General features: G+C 44.0%; 1 protein-coding gene across 2 annotated transcripts in view; it reads left to right on the top strand.

Moving 5' to 3' along the window:
* The window catches only part of ANXA4 (annexin A4), a 103,479-nt gene that overhangs the window by 23,819 nt on the left and 60,512 nt on the right, over nucleotides 1-19,148 (top strand). The window contains exon 1 of one of the 2 annotated variants that reach the window (XM_068274935.1): nucleotides 7,718-7,801. The exons of the other annotated variant lie outside the window; for it this stretch is intronic. The gene's annotated coding sequence lies outside the window, so the exon portion shown is untranslated. Of the gene's footprint in view, nucleotides 1-7,717; nucleotides 7,802-19,148 lie in introns of those variants that run through there. 2 annotated transcript variants of the gene reach the window in all.

Below are 19,148 nucleotides of genomic sequence, written 5' to 3'. Positions count from 1 at the left end.
TCACAAATTTCCGTTTCCGTGAACGATAGACTCATTCAAACCTACTTAATACACCAAGTATATCTTACCCCTAAAAGAATGGTTAAAATGGGAAATTCCCAATCAGACTCCTGTCCTAGGTGTAAGTTATATGCAGCAGATTACCTACATATGGTGTGGAACTGCCCGCGCCTTAAAAACTACTGGAAAGGTATCTTTACAATAATTTCACAGGTTATAGAAATACAGGTAGACCCCTCCCCCCAAATTGCCCTACTTGGTATATTAGATGAAGAAATATGGGCTAAACAGATCAGGGCCTTAATCAGGAAAACCTGCTACTTTTCTAATAAAGCCATTGTTCTGCATTGGATGAACCCTAGGCCACCCAATATCGCAAAATGGAAGAGTCTAATAAATGCCAATTTGTCATTAGAGCAGATCACTTACAAAAACCGTGGCTGTATTGATAAATTCCTACTTACCTGGACGCCTTGGATAGATAGCCCTCTTACTGTTGATGTTCACTGAGACCTGTAATACTTGCTAGCATTTCGTTAAAATGCAGCATCCCCCCCTGCGACTGGGTTGTGGTAGATATAAAATTATGAGAGAGGGTGCCCCCCCCCCCCCCCCCCCGCTTGATTGTAATCTCTATGTTTTATTATCCTGATTACATACTATAAGGCCCACGGTGCAACTAGTTCGTAGATGTTGATGTTTTAGTTAAAGGTTATATTGTACTTTTTCATTATTTTCTACAAGACAGACCTGGGTACAGTGCTTTATCACACTATTTGATTACAGTGGACATGATTATATTGAGAAGACGCTTTGACTTGGGCAATACGCAATCACAAATCTGTCAGTCTCATAAGAACCTTGGTATAAATCTACAATCTATGTCCTATATTTTGATCTACACTGTACTGATGGTTGATAATTCGCAATATACTCTGTAATCTTGTTAGTTTTATATCTTCTGAAGTGGCTATGTTATATATAAATGTGATATGGAACTTTGTTCTGAACGCAATGTTGTAAATTTTTTTGATACATTCTTCAATAAAAAGAGTTTAAAAAAAATAAAAATTAAATTTTCATTCTTAAAACAGTAGATGGTATCAATTATTCAGCTTTATGTGAGCAAGAGGGAAGACCCATAATGCATCACTTCTGCAAAGTAAAGCTGCCCATACATTACTCGATTTGCAGAATTGATATACTGCAAATTTGATCATAATAATTGAATCTGGCAGAGATCGATGCAACAAAGCTGGTGAAATCAGTCAGATCCGGCATGCTGGAAAGATCTTGCTTGAAAGCCTCGGTCGGGTAAGATAACCGACAGACCCTTGGCTGTCCTCCCCCCCCCATGTGTAATGTGTACCTTCGGACCTGTGGTGAGTGTTGCAATATAGTTTTTCCTCTTTTCCTCACCTGTTTGCAGGTGCACTCATCCTATGTCCAGTGTCTTCTCTTCATTGCCGTTGAATGGTAGTAATCATTAACAAGCTGTTCCCCATCCCCTTCTGGCACCTCTGACACTGTAGATGACCTTGGCAGGTTTTGTTGCACCATATCAATTGCTACGTATAGAGTTCTTGGGGGGCCCCAATGTAAAACTCACACCGGGGCCCCGAGATTCATAGCTACGCCACTGCTGGGGACGTTGGTATCCCCGTGACTGTACATGTGGCGGGGTCACGGGGGTGTACATGTAATAAAGATGCCTGGAAAAAGAGTGCAGGGAATTGCCGCTATTAGAATATCAGTATGTTCTACTACTACCAATCTTTACTGATATTTTACTATGATCCAACCTAACCCTCTACTATGCTATAGGGCCCGTTTCCACTTGTGCTGTGCGAATCGCCGCGGTTAAATTTCTCATGCGGCTGTATGCGAATTTTCGTGCGAATTCGCTGCGAATTTAACCATGGCAGTGCCGGTGTGTTTTTCCATTGATTTCCATGCGAATTCGCATGAAAATTCGCATGCCAAAGCCGCAGGCGATTTCCCTATTAAATACATTAGCGGCGATTCGCATGCATTCCACACGCAGGCGAATTCTGAGGGCTCTGCCGTGCAGAAAAATCCTGCACAGAAAAACGCTCAGGAAAACTGACAAGTGGAAACAGGCCCATCCACTTGTATTGGCTTCACCTTAAAGGGAACTTTAACTCTAAAACTCATTTTACTCATGGCTCCTCCGGTCCACCGCCGCCAGCTAGTTTCGATTTTGCCAACTCGGTGGGACCCCACGCATACCTTTGCACGTATTCCCACTGGTGCAGAAAGCTATCGCGGACATTAACACGTACATTTTTACGTGTTAGAGGTGCAACGTGTAAAAAATTATGTTACTGTCTACGATAGCTTCCTGCACCAGCGGGAATGCGTGCAAAGGTATGCGTGGGGTCCCGCCGACTCCGAGTCGGCAAAAACGAAACTAGCTGGTGGCGGGGGACCAGAGGAGTCATGAATAACTGCAAGGGCACAGGATGGCTGCAGGGGCTGGTAGATGCCCCAGATAACTGAAACTCTTTCTCTAGCTAGAGACATACGGCAAAGCGCTTTTCACATCCTTTTCATTTTTTAAAAACGTTCCCATTGACTTGCATTAAAGTTGATTTTTTTTAAAAATCCAGATCATGGATATTTTACCACAATTTTATTGTGATTTTAATGCAAGTCATTAAAAGCATTTTTTAAAAATGAAAATGATCTGAAAAGCACTGTGGGGTTGTGACAGGGCCCTAACAGTCTGGAGTTAAGGCCTATTTTCCATGGGTGGCTGAACTGCTCGCTTGTCAGATAGTTTGGTGACCCATGGAAAAGAAGCCAAACTGTAAGGGCTGGAACCCACAGGAGCGCTTTTGGCAGCGTTTTGGCAGCGCTGCGATACGCTAGCACTTTGCCAAAACGCTGGGCCAATGTTAATGGATGGGGCAACTTCCACAGGAGCGTTTGCGTTTCCCAGAAACGCAAACGCAGGACGTGCAGCATTTTGGGAGCGTTAGCGCTTCAATGTAAAGTATTGAAACGCTAGCGGAAACGCTCAGCAAAACCTAAACTGAGCGGTTTTGCTAGCGTTTTGCGGTTCAGCACACTGTAACAAAATGAAAAATTATTCACAGGACCAATCAGGATAAAAACGCAAAACACAAAACGCTACGCAACCGCAGAGCAAAAAAATACAATGTTGCAAAACGCGACCGCAAACGCACATGAATCCGCTTGCAAACCGCTCAGACAAAACTCTAGCGGTAGCGTTTCGCGTTTGCTGTTTTCAGTGGGTTCCAGGCCTATGGGAGGGGCTTCCAGTCACAAGTTTACAACCATATGAGAGAACCTTTATAGCTTTTAACTAAAACTTGTGCAAAAGTGCAACAGTTGCCCAGAGCACCAGTAAGAATCTTTTGTTTCATGTGACAGCTGTAACCTGATTGGTTGCTGGTTTTCTTTGCACCTGATAAATTATTATTTTTTTTTAACTCTTTTTATTGATGAATGTATCAAAAGATAACACTTACAGACAGTGCATTGATCAGAGAGTCATAAAAGAAAAGATAATAAAATCTTAATACAAATCCTCAAAGCAATATAAGATCATATTTTAAAGAGAACTGTTGAAAGGCAAATGTCCGGATAGATCGTTCCAAAATTATAGCCCATAAAATGGGAGAGAAGGTCCAGGAGTGTAGAAAAACATATGAACAGTAGTAAAGTATTAATTAAGCACTGTAGTAAGGATAAAATCAGGAGAAAAACCAATAAATTATTTTTAGAGTAGCATTTATACTTGGTTAGAACCTGTAACTATGCTGTATGCAGTGTACATTCCACCATCCTTATAAAACTGTTAGAACTGCTGGTATTAGCTGCTATTCCAGAAGAACTTGAATACAGAAGACATGGTGATTGCAGAATACTGGTTGCACAACATTTGTGTCTTGTGTGACCTCATGCAGGAAAACTGACTGTGGGCTCTGTGGTGTGACTCCAGTCACAGTGCTTAGATCAAGCAGGTTATAGTAGTTATTATTATTTAGTATTTATATAGCGCCAACATCTTTTGCAGGACAGTACAGAGTATATTGTTTTGTTACTACTGTCCTGCAGAGGGGCTCACAAACAGTGGCGTAGCTAAGGAGCTATGGGCCCAGGTGCGAGTTTTACATGGGCCCCCCCAAGCACTCTATACATAACAATTCAAATGACACACCAAAACCTGCCAAGGACAGCCACAGTGTCAGAGGTGCAAGAAGGGGATGGGGAACAGTTTATGAATGATTATTATCATTCAAAGCATTTATAAAAGTGATCAGTAGTGTTGAGCTCACCAGTAGTGAGCTATTTGAATCCGTGATTGAAATGAGGCTTGATTGCCTCAGGTGTGCGGCTGGGAGAGAGGGGGTTACTTACCCATAAATCCGCGGTCCTCTATGCGTTCCAAACGTCTTGCTCGTGACCTATTGGACACGTTGCAAGACTCACTATGCGCACTTCCTCCTTCAAGCCGGAAGGAGGAAGTGCGGTAGTGAGTCTTGCAAAGCGTCCAATAGGATGCGTGCATGATGTTTGGAATGCATAGAGGACCGCGGATTTATGGGTAAGTAACCCCCTCTCTCCCAGCCGCACACCTGAGGCAATCAAGCCTCATTTCAATCACGGATTCGAATAGCTCACTACTGGTGAGCTTAACACTAGTGATTATTACCAGTATAGGACCAATAGAGAGCTAATATTGCGGATGAGGGGCGTAGCAATAGGGGTTGCAGAAGTTGCGACCACATCAGGGCGCTTTGGCTAGAGGGCCCTCAACTACAGTATTTGCTCTGTATTAGCCCTGTGCTTGTAATAATCACTTCTGTAGATATTTTGAATAGTGGTTATCAGTAAAAAACTGTTCCCTATTCCCGTCTTGCACCTCTGACACTGTAGTTGCCATTGGCAGGTTTTGGTGCGCCGTATCAGTTGTTATGTATAGAGTCCTTGGGGGGGGGGGGCAATTGTAAAACTTGCACCGGGGCCCACAGCTCCTTAACAACGCCACTGTCTTTAACCCCTATTGCTACGCCACAGCTCAAACTAATCTCTACGATAGTTATGTCCATCGTAGTCTAGAGCCAATTTCAGGGGGAAGCCAATACATTTATTTGCATCTCACTGACCATCCCTACCATACAGCAGCTACTGGACATAGCAGGGAAGGTAACATTCAGGGAAGGTAGGCGATGAAGGACATCTGTAGCCATGAATGATGTTGTGGTACCAGTAAACTCCGCTGTGGAGTCTAACATATTCACTTCTTCTTAAACAATGCAAGGTGCCTGGCAGTCCTGCGGATCCTCTACCTCTAACACTTGTTAACACGCTTGATGGAAGTCACTATAGCTGTACAGACACGTAATTAGCCTACAGGATAACCACATGGTGTGTGTGTGTGTGTGTGTGTGTGTGTGTGTGTGTGTGTGTGTGTGTGTGTGTGTGTGTGTGTGTGTGTGTGTGTGTGTGTGTGTGTGTGTGTGTGTGTGTGTGTGTGTGTGTGTGTGTGTGTGTGTGTGTGTGTGTGTGTGTGTGTGTGTGTGTGTGTGTGTGTGTGTGTGTGTGTGTGTGTGTGTGTGTGTGTGTGTGTGTGTGTGTGTGTGTTGGGCGAGGGCTGATAGAGTCATGCAGGTGTGACATCACAGGGTGAGCGGGGAAAACTAAGCTATCAGCTGTCATTGGGCTGAATGGATTTTCCTAGCGGATTGCTGGCCAGGCTGCCATCGAGGGCTACTGTACACATACCGGATTATCAGCCGCCTCAGCCAACTTTAATTTAGCAGGTGTATGGGCGTTTAGCCATAGACTCTGAACACTGAACAAGCAGTTGTTGATACGCGTAGAAGCGCCCTGGACATCTGGGTAATTAACCCCCTTTCCCTCATGCACACACCTGAGGCAATTAAGCCTCATTAGAATCACAGATTTGGATACTTTTCTACCCATGAGCCCATCACTAATATCAATATCCTTTGAAACCGCCCTCTCTCAATTGCAAATAGAATCAGAATGTGAAGCGTATAGTATGTACAATACATTCGATAGTACGTTCGATCGAGAGCCAATTAAAAAATGAACGAAAACGCATCTGTGTGTTGCAGCTGGTCGATAAAATTACGATTGAGAAAGTGATCTCTTGTATTGATTGGAATGAAAATCGACCGAAAAAATGCATCGTGTGTGTCTGGCATCGGGCTTGTAATTCACTACTGATGCATGAAAGATCAGCAGGGCTGCCAGGCAACTGGTATTGTCTGAAAGGAAATAAATATGTTAGCTTCCATAACGGTTTCACCTCCGATTCCCTTTAAAGTGGACCTGAATTCTTGCACAGGACAAAAGAAAAACATAGAGAAATGCACGCAACCCTGCAATCTCAAATCCACAGGTTCTACCAATCTAGTCATACCCAGAGTCAACCTGAATACTTTTGGTCCCAGAGCCTTCTGCCATGCTGCCCCTACGTTATGGAACTCCTTACCTCAGCAGATCAGGATAGCTCCATCTCTATTTAAAGAGACACTGAAGCGAGACTAAATCTCGCTTCAGCTCTCATATATAGCAGGGGCATGTGTGTCCCTGCTAAAACGCCGCTATCCCGCGGCTTAACGGGGGTCCCTTCACCCCCAACCCACCCCCCGCAAACCTTGGTCGCAGACTTGGTCGGCGTTTTCTTCTTCCTGGAGGCAGGGCTAACGGCTGCAGCCCTGCCTCCCAGCGCGTCTACCAGACGCGCATCGCCGCCTCTCCCCCGCCCCTCTCAGTGAAGGAAGACTGAGAGGGGCGGGGGAGAGGCGAAGATACGCGTCTGACAGACGCGCGTGGGGCAGGGCTGCGGCGGTCAGCCCTGCCCCAATGCGGAAGCGCTCCCCCGCATTACGGAGGGGATTTGGGGGGACAGGGACCCCCGTTAAGCCGCGGGATAGCGGCGGTTTAGCAGGGGCACACATGCCCCTGCTAGCTATGAGGTCTGAAGCGAGATCTATTCTCGCTTCAGACTCTCTTTAAATCCACACTGAAAACCCACCTGTTCAGTTTGGCATTTGCAGAAATATAATTGTTGTTGTGTTAATACTTCATCCTACTACCAACTACTGAATCTGAGAGAGTCTAAAGCGGTATAAAAATGTTATTGTTATGTATTTATAGAGTTTAACCTGTCTAACTAACCTTAAGTGTAATTTGATCTCTCAGCTGTGTGAGCCAGCTGCCTCGGCAGAGCAGCTACTTTGTAAATACAGGATTTTAACCCTCTGCCTGCTTCCATGAAAGCAGGAAGTAGACACACTGCAGATTTATTACATGAATTGTATCAGTTGTAACAAAGAGTTGTTTTTCTTTAAAGGTTTTTATGATGTTGCTTATCTTTTAGAGGAGAGAGGAAGTTCTGAGTTCAGGGTCGATTTAAAGACATTTGAACTTTCTAGATAAAACACTGTGCTGCAAAGTAAAAGTACTGTATACTAGTATTACATATGTTTTATGGTAAAGCTTAGATACGTTGGTAAAACCATTTTTGACACATGACTAATAGCCGTTTGACATTTTGAAACTGCTTTGCTTTAGGTGTGCTGGTTCTTTAAGCGTTGTGTTTTTGCACTGAATCACTTTCCATTCTGTGAGGTTTGGCTGAATTGAGGGAGTGACTATAGTCTTCCTGGCAAACCTCCCATGCTCTTCCCACTGGGCGTGCTATAATAGCCAGATCTGGTTTTTATTTCCCTCTAACCTGGGTGTGGACTGAGACACTGACCTGCACTCCTGCATTGTTGTAAGAGGGGCTGATATCTCTGAGAAGTGGGATTTTTGTCTGCTTTGCTTATAATTTGACTTATGCTGCAGCTGTGCTTTCTACAGGGTTTGGAGTCATTAGCAAGTTCTGCACAAAGATCAGAGAGGGATTACTCACTGTAATAACTTCTGTGTGGATTTGTAACATTGCAAAAGTTACATGATAAAGTGTAGAGGTATTTGTGTTCAGGGACTGAATTGAAATTAGAATGATCAGTGTTTGAAGTGCTGGCTGTGAAGGTATTGCTGATTTGTGTGTTGGTTTGTTTTGTGTTACAACAGAGATTAGTCACGTGAGTTTATTAAGCAACTCCATCATCGCTCACTCTTCAGATGCGAGCTGTTGGCAGCAGTCCTGTGTCCTTGCATGCTACTCTGCAGAAATACTGGACAGCCACATGAGTGTCTGTCTGGGCTTCCCCTGGCAGCAAGCAGTTGTAGAGGAGTGAGCTGACTGTTGGGAGTCTAGGGATGACTGAAAAATTCTCCTAATGTGCAAATCTCCATTGTGGCTATGGCCCACTAATGCTGGGAATACACGGTTTGTTTTTGAGCCACTTAGACGGCTCGATCATTTCCGACATGCCTGATTGTTTTGCCACTCGATTCCGCATTGTCCACAATGGAAAAAGATAAGAAAAATGAGCGGAAGATAAGAGAATTATCTGTGGAATCGAGTGGCAAAATTGAGCCGTGTATTCCGAGCATAAAGTGCTTTTAGCCGTGATTTGGAATCCCTGCAATCGCTGACGATTTTAGAAGCACCAGGCTAATGCAAGTGGATGGAGTGAGGCCCACAGGAGCTATTATCATTTGCTGAAATTGCAGTCGTGGGTCCTGCATGATTAATGGAGCAACTTAGAGGACAGTGAAGAGACTAAAATTGAATTTCTCTCTAATCCCTCCAAAATCGCTTGGTTTTAAGTGACAAAATCACTCAGCATTTTGAGAGTGGTTTTGCAACTGCAAGTGGGAGCCCAACCTGAGGCTAAGTTCACAGTGGGATGTTGCATTGCATAGTTGCAACACAACATAAAATTGGTAAAGCAGATTAATGCTGCATTACCGTTGCATACAATAGGTACAGTAAAGCATAAAGGCAATGAAAAGTATGCTTCCTGTGTCTGGTAACTAGGGATGATCAAAGATGCACTTTTTTGTTCCTGCAAATTTTTATATAAATGTATGCAGTTTCAAAATGGACCAATCAATTTTAAACCCAGGTTAAAATTGATTGGACCATTTTCAAACTGCATACATTTGCATCAACTCAGAACAAAATGCGTATGTGTGATCTTCCCTACTGGTAACATGCATTTTCAGGTAAAGCACTGCAGCAGTGTGTTACCATTATGCTACACATTACAATGCAATGCTAACGTCTCTTCATAGGGGATTCTCAGGGATTTACTTATTTTCAAAAGCACTTAGTGAATGGCAGTTGCTCCGTCCAGCTACCAAAAAACTGTGTAGGGAGCAGGGAAGCTGGCCAGCATCATTGTTTAAATCAGGGCTGTGGAGTCGGAGTCGTTGAGTCGGGCAATTTCGGGTGCCTGGAGTCGGGAAAAAATGCACCGACTCCTAATGAATTTGTCGCTGTAATTAAAATAGAAAATATGATAAAATGTTCTATTTCTCAGATAATAGTCATTAAAAATAATGTATATGTACAATAATAGCTGTGCTTAGTCCACAAAAATGAAATAAACCAATCAAAATTAGTTACTTGTGCTGCTTCAATAAAGCAGTCCCCGTATTTTTAAGGTCAGATATACATATCTGATTGTGACTGTATATATGATGTGTACACAGGAATCTCTTATATATACACTAAATAACATCTATGCTGTAAGAATAAAGCCTGATGTGTAGCCGTGTCACTAATAGAGATGGTCAATGAGATGGAAATAATTCTGCACTGATGCTGATTTATGCAAATGTATGCACTCCCTTTGCTGATGAAATCAAATAATTTGATATGTTGTTAAAATTTGGTTTGGTGACTACAAATTAAAGGGTAACTGAGACGGATGAAAAGTAAAGTGTTTTTTTTTTTTTTTTGTTTTTTTTTTATACATACCTGGGGCTTCCTCCAGCCCCCTTCAGGCTAATCAGTCCCTCGCTGTCCTCCACCACCCGTATCTTCTGCTATGAGTCCTGGTAATTCAGCCAGTCAGCGCTGTCCGGCCGCATGCCGCTCCCACAGCCAGGAACATTCTGCACCTGCGCAATAGTGCTGCACAGGTGTAGTATGCTCCTGGCGGCGGAGTGTGTGCATGCGCACTACGCCTGACTGGCTCAAGTACCTGGACTCATAGCAGAAGATGCAGGTGGTGGAGGAGGACAACGAGGGACTGATATCCTGAAGGCGGCTGGAGGAAGCCCCAGGTATGTATAAAACTTTAATTTCATCTGTCTCAGGTTTACTTTGTTACACAGTAGTACTATACTCTACATATGCACTCCCCACAGAGCTGCAGGGAATCCACTGAGAATGCTGTGCACATTGAACACAGAGGTGTTGTCTGTTTACAATCTCCTCATTCCCCTGCAGAGTACCTGCACATCACTCTTAAGTTGCGTACACACATGCGACTATAGTAGTTTGTAACGATCGTTCCCCGATCTTTACCAACGACGATCGTTACAAAAAACGAACCATCGACTATTAAGGCAAACGACGAATGAGCCAAATCGCTACAAAAGAAAGTTCTGTCTCGGCGGATTTTAACCAACGACGATCGTTTGCAAAAGTAGTACATCGTTGGAAACGGTCGTTCGTACTAGGCTTGACATGTGCATTTCACTATTTCTCTGTGAAACTTCTCATTTTTATGCGCAGGCGCAATAGTTGCTTTACGTGATGTAATGTTCGTTCTAACGATCAGATCGTTACACACCTTTTAAAACTATCTTTACTTAGGTCGTTTCATCAATTAAAAGTTCGTTCGTCGTTCTCAACGAACGATCGTTGTCGCATGTGTGTACGTAGCATTACATGTACCCACACTTACATTGCCTAGGGCCTGATAGATGTTCTTTGTTCCGGTTTGTACCTTTTACAAGTACTCTTACCAAGGACTAGTTTTAGTCTAAAGGGAATAAATATAGTAGTCTACATATCCTTCTCACTTCAGTTGTCTTGTAAAATTCCTAAGCGTTGGCAGTTAAGAGACGAATTTCATGTTGCATACTTTTAATCAACAAAATTGTAATATGCAAATTAGAGGAGTCTGAGTCGGTGGAATCCTAAACGTCGGAGTCGGTGGATTTTTGGACAGACTCCACAGCCCTGGTTTAAATTATTTTTATAATGAATAAAAGACTTGCTGAGAATCCTCTATGAAGTGATGGGCTAGTTCAAAACCTGTCACTTCTGTCAGATTTCTACTACCTACTGTTAGTGACAATAACCTAGGAGAAAAGTAATTTATGGCTCATTTTACTTTGGAAAAAATGTACTTCTTTGTCTGTTTGCACATATTTTAAATTTTACAATTTTTCGCTATAGTTTCCCTTTAACTAACAAGACAGTTATGTGAAATTTGAATAGGCAGGTTCTTTTCTGAGGCTAGGTCCACAGTGGTCTGTTGCATAACACACGTTCTATGTATGAACTGCAATGAAAACTGGACTTAGATTATGCATATGAAAAACTCATAAAAAAAAATGCACGAAAAAGGCATGTGTGGGAAGAAAACGCAAATGCATGTAAAATGCACTAAAAATGCACAAACGCACGTGACAGAAAACACGACCTTTCACGCACTGCCAAGTGTGCAGCAAACCTTAAAGAGACACTGAAGGGGAAAAAATGATATAATGAATTGGTTGTGTAGTATGGATAATTACTAGAACATTAGTAGCAAAGAAAATAGTCTCATATTTTTAGTTATAGTATTTTGTTTTGTTTTTATTTTTTTTTATAACATTGCACCATTCTCTAATATTTGCAGTTTACAGCATTCTAAATGTTTTTACAGAGCAGACCAGTTAACTTTTGAACCCTTCTCTGTAGAGAAAAATAAAATACAGTGACTGACAGTTGAGATAACAACGAGCTTCAGAAGACAAAGCTCTCTACAACTTTGAAAGTAGTGGAGCTCAATATACATAAAATTTTAAAGCGCTATAGCCAGCATACGTATACAGACATCAAAGTCCCAACGAGTGCGTTATCACCAGACTTGGGTAAGTCTTTCAAAAGTCAGTACATTAATGTTCAGTGCACATCTTTCGATAAGGGCTCGTTTCCACTAGTGCGGCGTGCGTCTCGTAGACGCACGCTGGCACTGAGCGGGTGGGCGGGATCGCAGGCGATTCCCATCAGCCGTGCCATGCACGGCTATGGGAATCGCAGCCTCCGCCGCGAATTCTGTGGGGGTTTCCGGCCGAATCGCTACTGCAAGCGATTCGGCCGGCGGCGCCGTTGTCCCCTATGGCAGAGTTTCCCCGCGCGATTTGCCTGCGGGGAAACTCTGCGGATTCGCGGCCGTTTCCGCGAGAGTGGAAACGGGCCCTGAGTCTTAAAAAATACTTTCCAGCAGCAGCCTCCACCATAGACACCCAATATTAAACATTCACCAGATGTATTGGCCACTGCTAGACTGGCCAACCATGCACAAGCCCAGAAAGTCTAGGAACTGCAGGACCTTGGTGTCACCACTGCCAGATACCAGATTTCCCCCCCCCCCCCCCTCACTTGCAGAACCTCAGGATAAAATTGCACTCACATTTCCTTGATGAGAATCGCACATCGTTTTTACACAGGCTTTCCCCCGTCGCCAAGCTGGGCGTGACAATGTACTGGTTCCCACCACCGGCTATTACTTCTCCTCTCACAACGCCGCTCCGGGGGTACGTTGTCTATTGCCTAGTACGTCCACCTCTGCCCGATCGATTTCGTCACTGGCTTGTGACTCATCAGGGGCAAAACGTGGACAGTGCAATACATATGTAAGTAGAGCAAGTATTTATCTACTTATATATGGGTTGTTGTTGTTTTCTGAGATAGTATAGCTGACAGCTCCTCTTTAAAGGGAACCTAAACTTGAGAGGGATATGTATGTTTGCTTTTAAACAATACCAGTTGCCTGGCAGTCCTGCTGATCCCTTTGGCTGCACTAGTGGGTGAATCACACGCACCTGAAACAAGCATGCAGCTAATCCAGTCTGACTAAAGGCAGAGCACCTGATCTGCATGCTTGTTGAGGGCTGTGGCTAAAAGTATTAGGGCTTGTTTCCACTGTTGCGACGCGATTTCGGCCGCATTCCGACGCTTGTAAAAACGCATGCGGATGCGTTTCCATATGCGTTTTTACCCACGATTTCGCATTCGATTTCGCATGGCAGGGTGCCATGCGAAATTAACCATGACACTGCCAGGGCTAAATAAAATTGAAAAAGGTGCGAAATCGCACGCGAAATCGCGGGTAAAAACGCATGTAACAAACGCATGCGTTTTTACTATTAAATACATTAGCGGCGATTCGCACGGATTCCCGACGCAGGCGAAATCGTTGGCTCTTTTGTGCGTTTTTTTCACGCTGAAAAAAACGCACCTCAACAACGCTACAGTGGAAACAGGCCCATCCACTTGTATTACATGTGCGGATCTGCATGCGTTGGACGCATGCAGATTCGCGATAGTGGAAACGAGCCCTTAGAGACACCGGATCAGCAGGAGAGTCAGGCAACTGGTATTATTTTTAAAAAGAAAAATCCATATCCTTCTCAGTTTAGGTTCCCTTTGAGTTTGAAATGCTGTATTTCACCTCTTTCATCTTGATTAGGGACTGTCAGTCAATGACATTCCAGTTTTTATAGTTGATACAGAATTATGCAAATTTATTCAGCTTGACAAAGTGGACCAAATGCATCTAAGGATGATGGTCCTTGAGATACAAATTACATAGTAGAAAAGGAAGGTTCCTCCCAGCTTACATCATTCTGCTGCTATAAAGGAGTACTGCAGGGGGCCCTTAGGGGAAAAGAGTTGAACTTAGCTGGGGCTTATAATGGTCCCCCACAGACATCTTGTGCCCGCTGCGTTTACTTCCGAAATTAGCCCCAGCACCTGCATGGCCTTCTCCTCGCTTCCACTGATGCCACCGGTGCGTACTGGGCAAGCGCAGTGCGGCCTGCACAGAACACTCCCGGGGACGTCGGTGACAGTGAAGAGCAGTAAGGCGCGGTGGTTTTGTGACTTTAAAGTTGCAAATTCGGAAGTAACTGGCGGCAGGGACCGGAGCATCAGCGAGTGGCTGCACGGGTATAGAACGTCTGTGGGGGACCATTTAGAATCCCAGAATAGGTTCAACTTTTGTTTTTCTCCCTAAGGGCCCCTACAGTACACCTTCTTAAAGAGAATCTGTATTGTTAAAATCGCACAAAAGTAAACATACCAGTGCGTTAGGGGACATCTCCTATTACCCTCTGTCACAATTTCGCCGCTCCTCGCCGCATTAAGTGGTTAAAAACAGTTTTAAAAAGTTTGTTTATAAACAAACAAAATGGCCACCAAAACAGGAAGTAGGTTGATGTACAGTATGTCCACACATAGAAAATACATTCATACACAAGCAGGCTGTATACACCCTTCCTTTTGAATCTCAAGAGATCATTTGTGTGTTTCTTTCCCCCTGGAGCTATCTTCCACTGAAGTGTCAGGCTGTTTCTTCCTGCAGAGTGCAGACAGCTGTGCCTGTATGTAATTCCTCAGTATGTGAAAGCCCAGCCAGCTCAGAGGAGGATTTATCCAGCTTGTAAAAGATAAGAGAGAAGATAGAAGCTGTCCTAATCTAAATAATACACAGGCAGTGTGCAGAGAGGGGCCTGGAGGGGGAGATGCATCACAGAACCACAACACTGAAGAACGTGGCAGCCTTCCAGACACAGGCTGACAAGTCTGACAAGAGAGAGATAAGTTGATTTATTACAGAGATGGTGATAGTAGAACGTGCTGCAGTAAGCCAGAACACATTAGAATAGCTTTTGGAACTTTTAGGATGATAAAAAACAGGATGCAATTTTTGTTACGGAGTCTCTTTAAGTGAGAAGAATATGGAGGCTGCCATATGTATTTCCTTTTAAACAATACCAGTTACCTGGCAGCCCTGCTGATTTGTCTGCAGTAGTGTCTGAATCACATCAGAAACAAGAATGCAGCTAAGCTGGTCAGATCTGACAATGTCATAAATGCCTGATCTACTGCATGCTTGTTCAGCGTCTATGGCTAAAAGTATTAAGCTGGCCACTAACGGTCCAATTTCTAGCGAAAAATTGTTCGAGCGATCAGAAATTCTGATCGGACGAAAAATCGTTCACTACACCATCAACTAACCAATCATTGCTTACTATCTATCACGACCACCAAGAAAATCCAAATTTTCGTTAGACGAAAATTCATTCGGGCGACATTTCTTTCACTCGTTTATAATCGATTGTTTCCACCAATGCAGATTATTTACAACCAATCCGATCAAAATTTCTGATCGCTCGAACGATTTTTCGCTAGAAATTGGACAGTTAGTGGCCAGCTTTAGAGTCAGAGGAGATCAGCAAGATAGCCAGGCAACTGGTATTGTTTAAATGGAAATAAATACGGCAGCTTCCATATGGCTTCAGTTGTCCTATACGTCTGTGCTTGTGAGATTTGGATCAGAATAGATGAGGATTTTTTTTTTTTAAATCCAGTAAGCATACAGAAAAAGATTTGGGGTGACAGGTTCAGCCTGTCTAAAAAAAAATGCTGGTTTTGTTGCATAATCTTCAAAAACGCAGCACAAACGCACGTAATAAAAGTAAATGGAAATGCAAATGGTATAAAGTTTTTCATGCGTTTTCTATGTTTTTTGCTTTAAAAAAGTTTTGTGACGCATCTCCGCTTACTGTTGTCTTGCTAGTGATATGCAAAATAAAAACGTATACAAAACGCATATGCGTCTTTTTTTTTTTTTTTTTTTTTTTTTATATGCAGACCGCAATTGCATGAAAGCGCTTGGAAAACGCATCTGTGGTTAAAAAAAACTTATCGCAAACGCACAAAACCTAAAACACAGCTTTCATGTTTATGTGATGTGTGCACCTAGCCTTAGATGTTCACATCACAAATGCGGATGGCCACGTATGCGGAACGCAACGCATGCGAACGCACGCCATCCGCGTTTGTGTGCGTTGCGTGGCTGATCCCATCACTGAAAAGTGAATGGGACAGCCAGGCGTTTTTACAAAAAAATGCGTGCAGCATGCGTTCCCGGACCGCACAGGTCCGGAACGCATGCAGTGTGAACATCAGACATTGCACTCTATGCAATGTTTGATGTCGTGCGTGTCGGCCACCTGCACGCGTTTCCAAAACGCGGCTGGAAACGCTGCAGTGTGAACGGGGCCTTACTGAGAAGTTTAAGCTAGTAGTTTCAGCAATTCTCCCCCCCCCCCCCCCCTTTAATAAACCCAGGACAGCCTGGCTAAATTAAATAAAAACCCCACAAGGTACTGTATTGGAGAACTGGCTTAAAGGGGAACTGAAGTAAGAGGTATACGGAGGCTGCCATATGTATTTCCTTTTAATCAATACCAGTTGCCTGGCAGTCCTGCTGGTCAATTTCTCTGCAGTAGTATCTGCATAACACCAGAAACAAGCATGCAGCTAGTCTTGTCAGATCTGACTTTAAAGAGACTCTGTAACATTCAAAAGATCCCCTGGGGGGTACTCGCCTCGGGTGGGGGAAGCCTCCGGATCCTAATGAGGCTTCCCACGCCGTCCTCTGTCCCACGGGGGTCTCGCCGCAGCCCTCCGAACAGCCGGCGACTGTGCCGACTGTCATTTCAATATTTACCTTTGCTGGCTCCAGCGGGGGCGCTGTGGCGGCTTTCCATTCCGAACTACACGGAAATACCCGATCTCATTTGGGTCCGCTCTACTGCCCAGGCGCAGGAAACTTGCGCCTGCGCAGTAGAGCGGACCCGACGGCGATCGGGTATTTCCGTATAGTTCGGAGCCGACAGCCGTCAGAGCGCCTGCGCAGGAGCCAGGAAGGTAAATATTGACGTCACCGCTGCCCGGACTCCACGGAGGGCTGCAGCGAGACCCCTGACGGATGGAGGACGGCGTGGGAAGCCTCATTAGGATCCGGAGGCTTCCCCCACCCGAGGTGAGTACCCCCCAGGGGATCTTTTCATGTTACAGTTCCTCTTTAAAGTCTGAAACACCAGATCTGCTGCATGCTTGTTCAGGGGCTATGGCTAATAGTATTAGAGGCAAAGGATCAGCAGGGCTGCCAGGCAACTGGTATTGATTAAAAGGAAATAAATATGGCAGCCTCCGTATACCTCTTACTTCAGTTCCCCTTTAACACAACTAGGCTGGAGGGGGAAATAAAGTAGAGCGAGTGATTGCACCTTCCCATATTCCTTTCACTTGAAAATACAGCACATACAGCTTTAGTGGAAAGTTTTCTGAAGCCTCAGTACTGTAGAGTGGGAGAAGCTGAGAAGGCTTGTTACTGTACATGGAGGGAATGTTTGGAGTTACAGTTTTTGTGTGCTGCCCACCCACTGCTGGCTAGCAGGCTCTTTTTCTATTTGCTCGCTGTATTTTCCAGCTCATGAGTGTTAACTGTCAGGTGACCGATCTCTGCAGGCAGGGTGTAGACAGCCTGTTACAGGCGAGATCTGACTCTGAGGCTGGACAATAGGCCCTGTCACCAGGTTGTGTTATGGTACCTGCAGCCTGTCATTTGAGCTGGGAACAGCTGGTAGATGTGAGGGCTTCTGGGAGTGTATGTGTGTATATATGTGTATGTATATGTATATGTGTATATATATATATATATTTTATTTTTTTTATATATATTACACAACTTAATGGTGAGTGCTGGCAGCTTCAGGTGTAGGTTACATGCTGATTGTATGTGGAGTGCATAGGAAGCAGCAAAACTGGTATATGAAGCCTGTACAATTAGCCGGTGCTTGGTCTCGACGGTCCAAGGTTATATGCTGTCTGTTGCGTTGCCTAAATCTCTCCAGTGCTGGTGCTTTGTAAGGCATGGTTCACACTGCACGGATGAAAAACTAATTCATGGAACGGATCAGTTGTTAACCTGCAGCTTCAAAGGAATGATGGTGTTTGAGATAAGTGCACTGCTTTTGACTTCAGCCAGCAGAAGGTGTTGTGCTGTAAATTCTTGTGGTGACTGTCGGGTCTCTCTACTAGTGGAGGGTGTAGAAACTAAAAGCAGAAGTCCTCTCTTATTGGGCTCTATTCACAAAACCTCTCATAAACGTCTTATCTATCTCCTAATTGGCTGATGGTGTAATGGTTAGGGCTCTGCCTCTGACACAGGAGACCAGGGTTCGAATCTCGGCTCTGCCTGTTCAGTAAGCCAGCACTAATTCAGTAGGAGACCTTTGGCAAGTCTCCCTTACACTGCTACTGCCAATAGAGCGCGCCCTAGTGGCTGCTGCTCTGCTCTGGCGCTTTGAGTCCGCAAGGAGAAAAGCGCAATATAAATGTTATTTGTCTTGTCTAATTGATTAAAATAGCCTTTCAGCATATTTACAAGCAAAATAACCACTCAAAGTAAGTTGTTTCTGAATAACTTCATTTCAATATTACTCTTTTACCTTAATCCTATATCATAAAACAGCTGTGTCCCTGCGTCCTCTGTCCGTGTCTGTGCGATTGGCGTGCTGCGCATACGGGCGTACTTGGGACAGAATAGATTGGGTGTGGGGGGCGTGCGTGCGGAGAGAGGCAATGTGGGGGCTGCTGCCAAAGCCCAGTGCCCATTTTAAAACTGTTGGGCTTTCATCTAGTTATATTACAATTTGCTCTTTGGAAGCTTAAAAATGTAACATAAATAAGGTGAAAAAGCTTTATCATGTCCATGTCCTCTAGTGACAAGTGGCCATAAATACACATAGCAGCAGTACTAATTAGTAGCAAGGAAATTTAACAACTAAAATAAATTGTCCTGTAGCACTTGCAAGCCTCTAAATAAATTGTTTGATAAAGGGTTAAAAGGCATCAGTTTTTCATCGGTGACCCCCTGTTCTGTCAATGCGATGCGTCTATCACTCTGGATATATTGCAGTCTCCCCATACTCGTGGTCTATTTGGAGTATGGTGCTAAATGGATCCATTCTAATGAAGCAATGTGAACGGATCCTATTGATTAACATAGGATCCATTCACATATGTTAGGATCCGGTCTGTTTAGTGCTGCTAAAACGGACCGGTTATCATGCCAGAGTGAACCGGGCCTTATAGTACCATATCTGCAGGGGGTTGGCATCCTGAAGGAGGGGAATCTATCTTATTTTAC

The sequence above is a fragment of the Hyperolius riggenbachi genome, chromosome 3 (genome assembly GCF_040937935.1).
Source record: "Hyperolius riggenbachi isolate aHypRig1 chromosome 3, aHypRig1.pri, whole genome shotgun sequence".
NCBI classification, from domain to species: Eukaryota; Metazoa; Chordata; class Amphibia; order Anura; family Hyperoliidae; genus Hyperolius; species Hyperolius riggenbachi.
The sequence above is the reverse complement of the archived record's forward strand: the minus strand, read 5'-3'. Positions and strand labels throughout refer to the sequence as shown.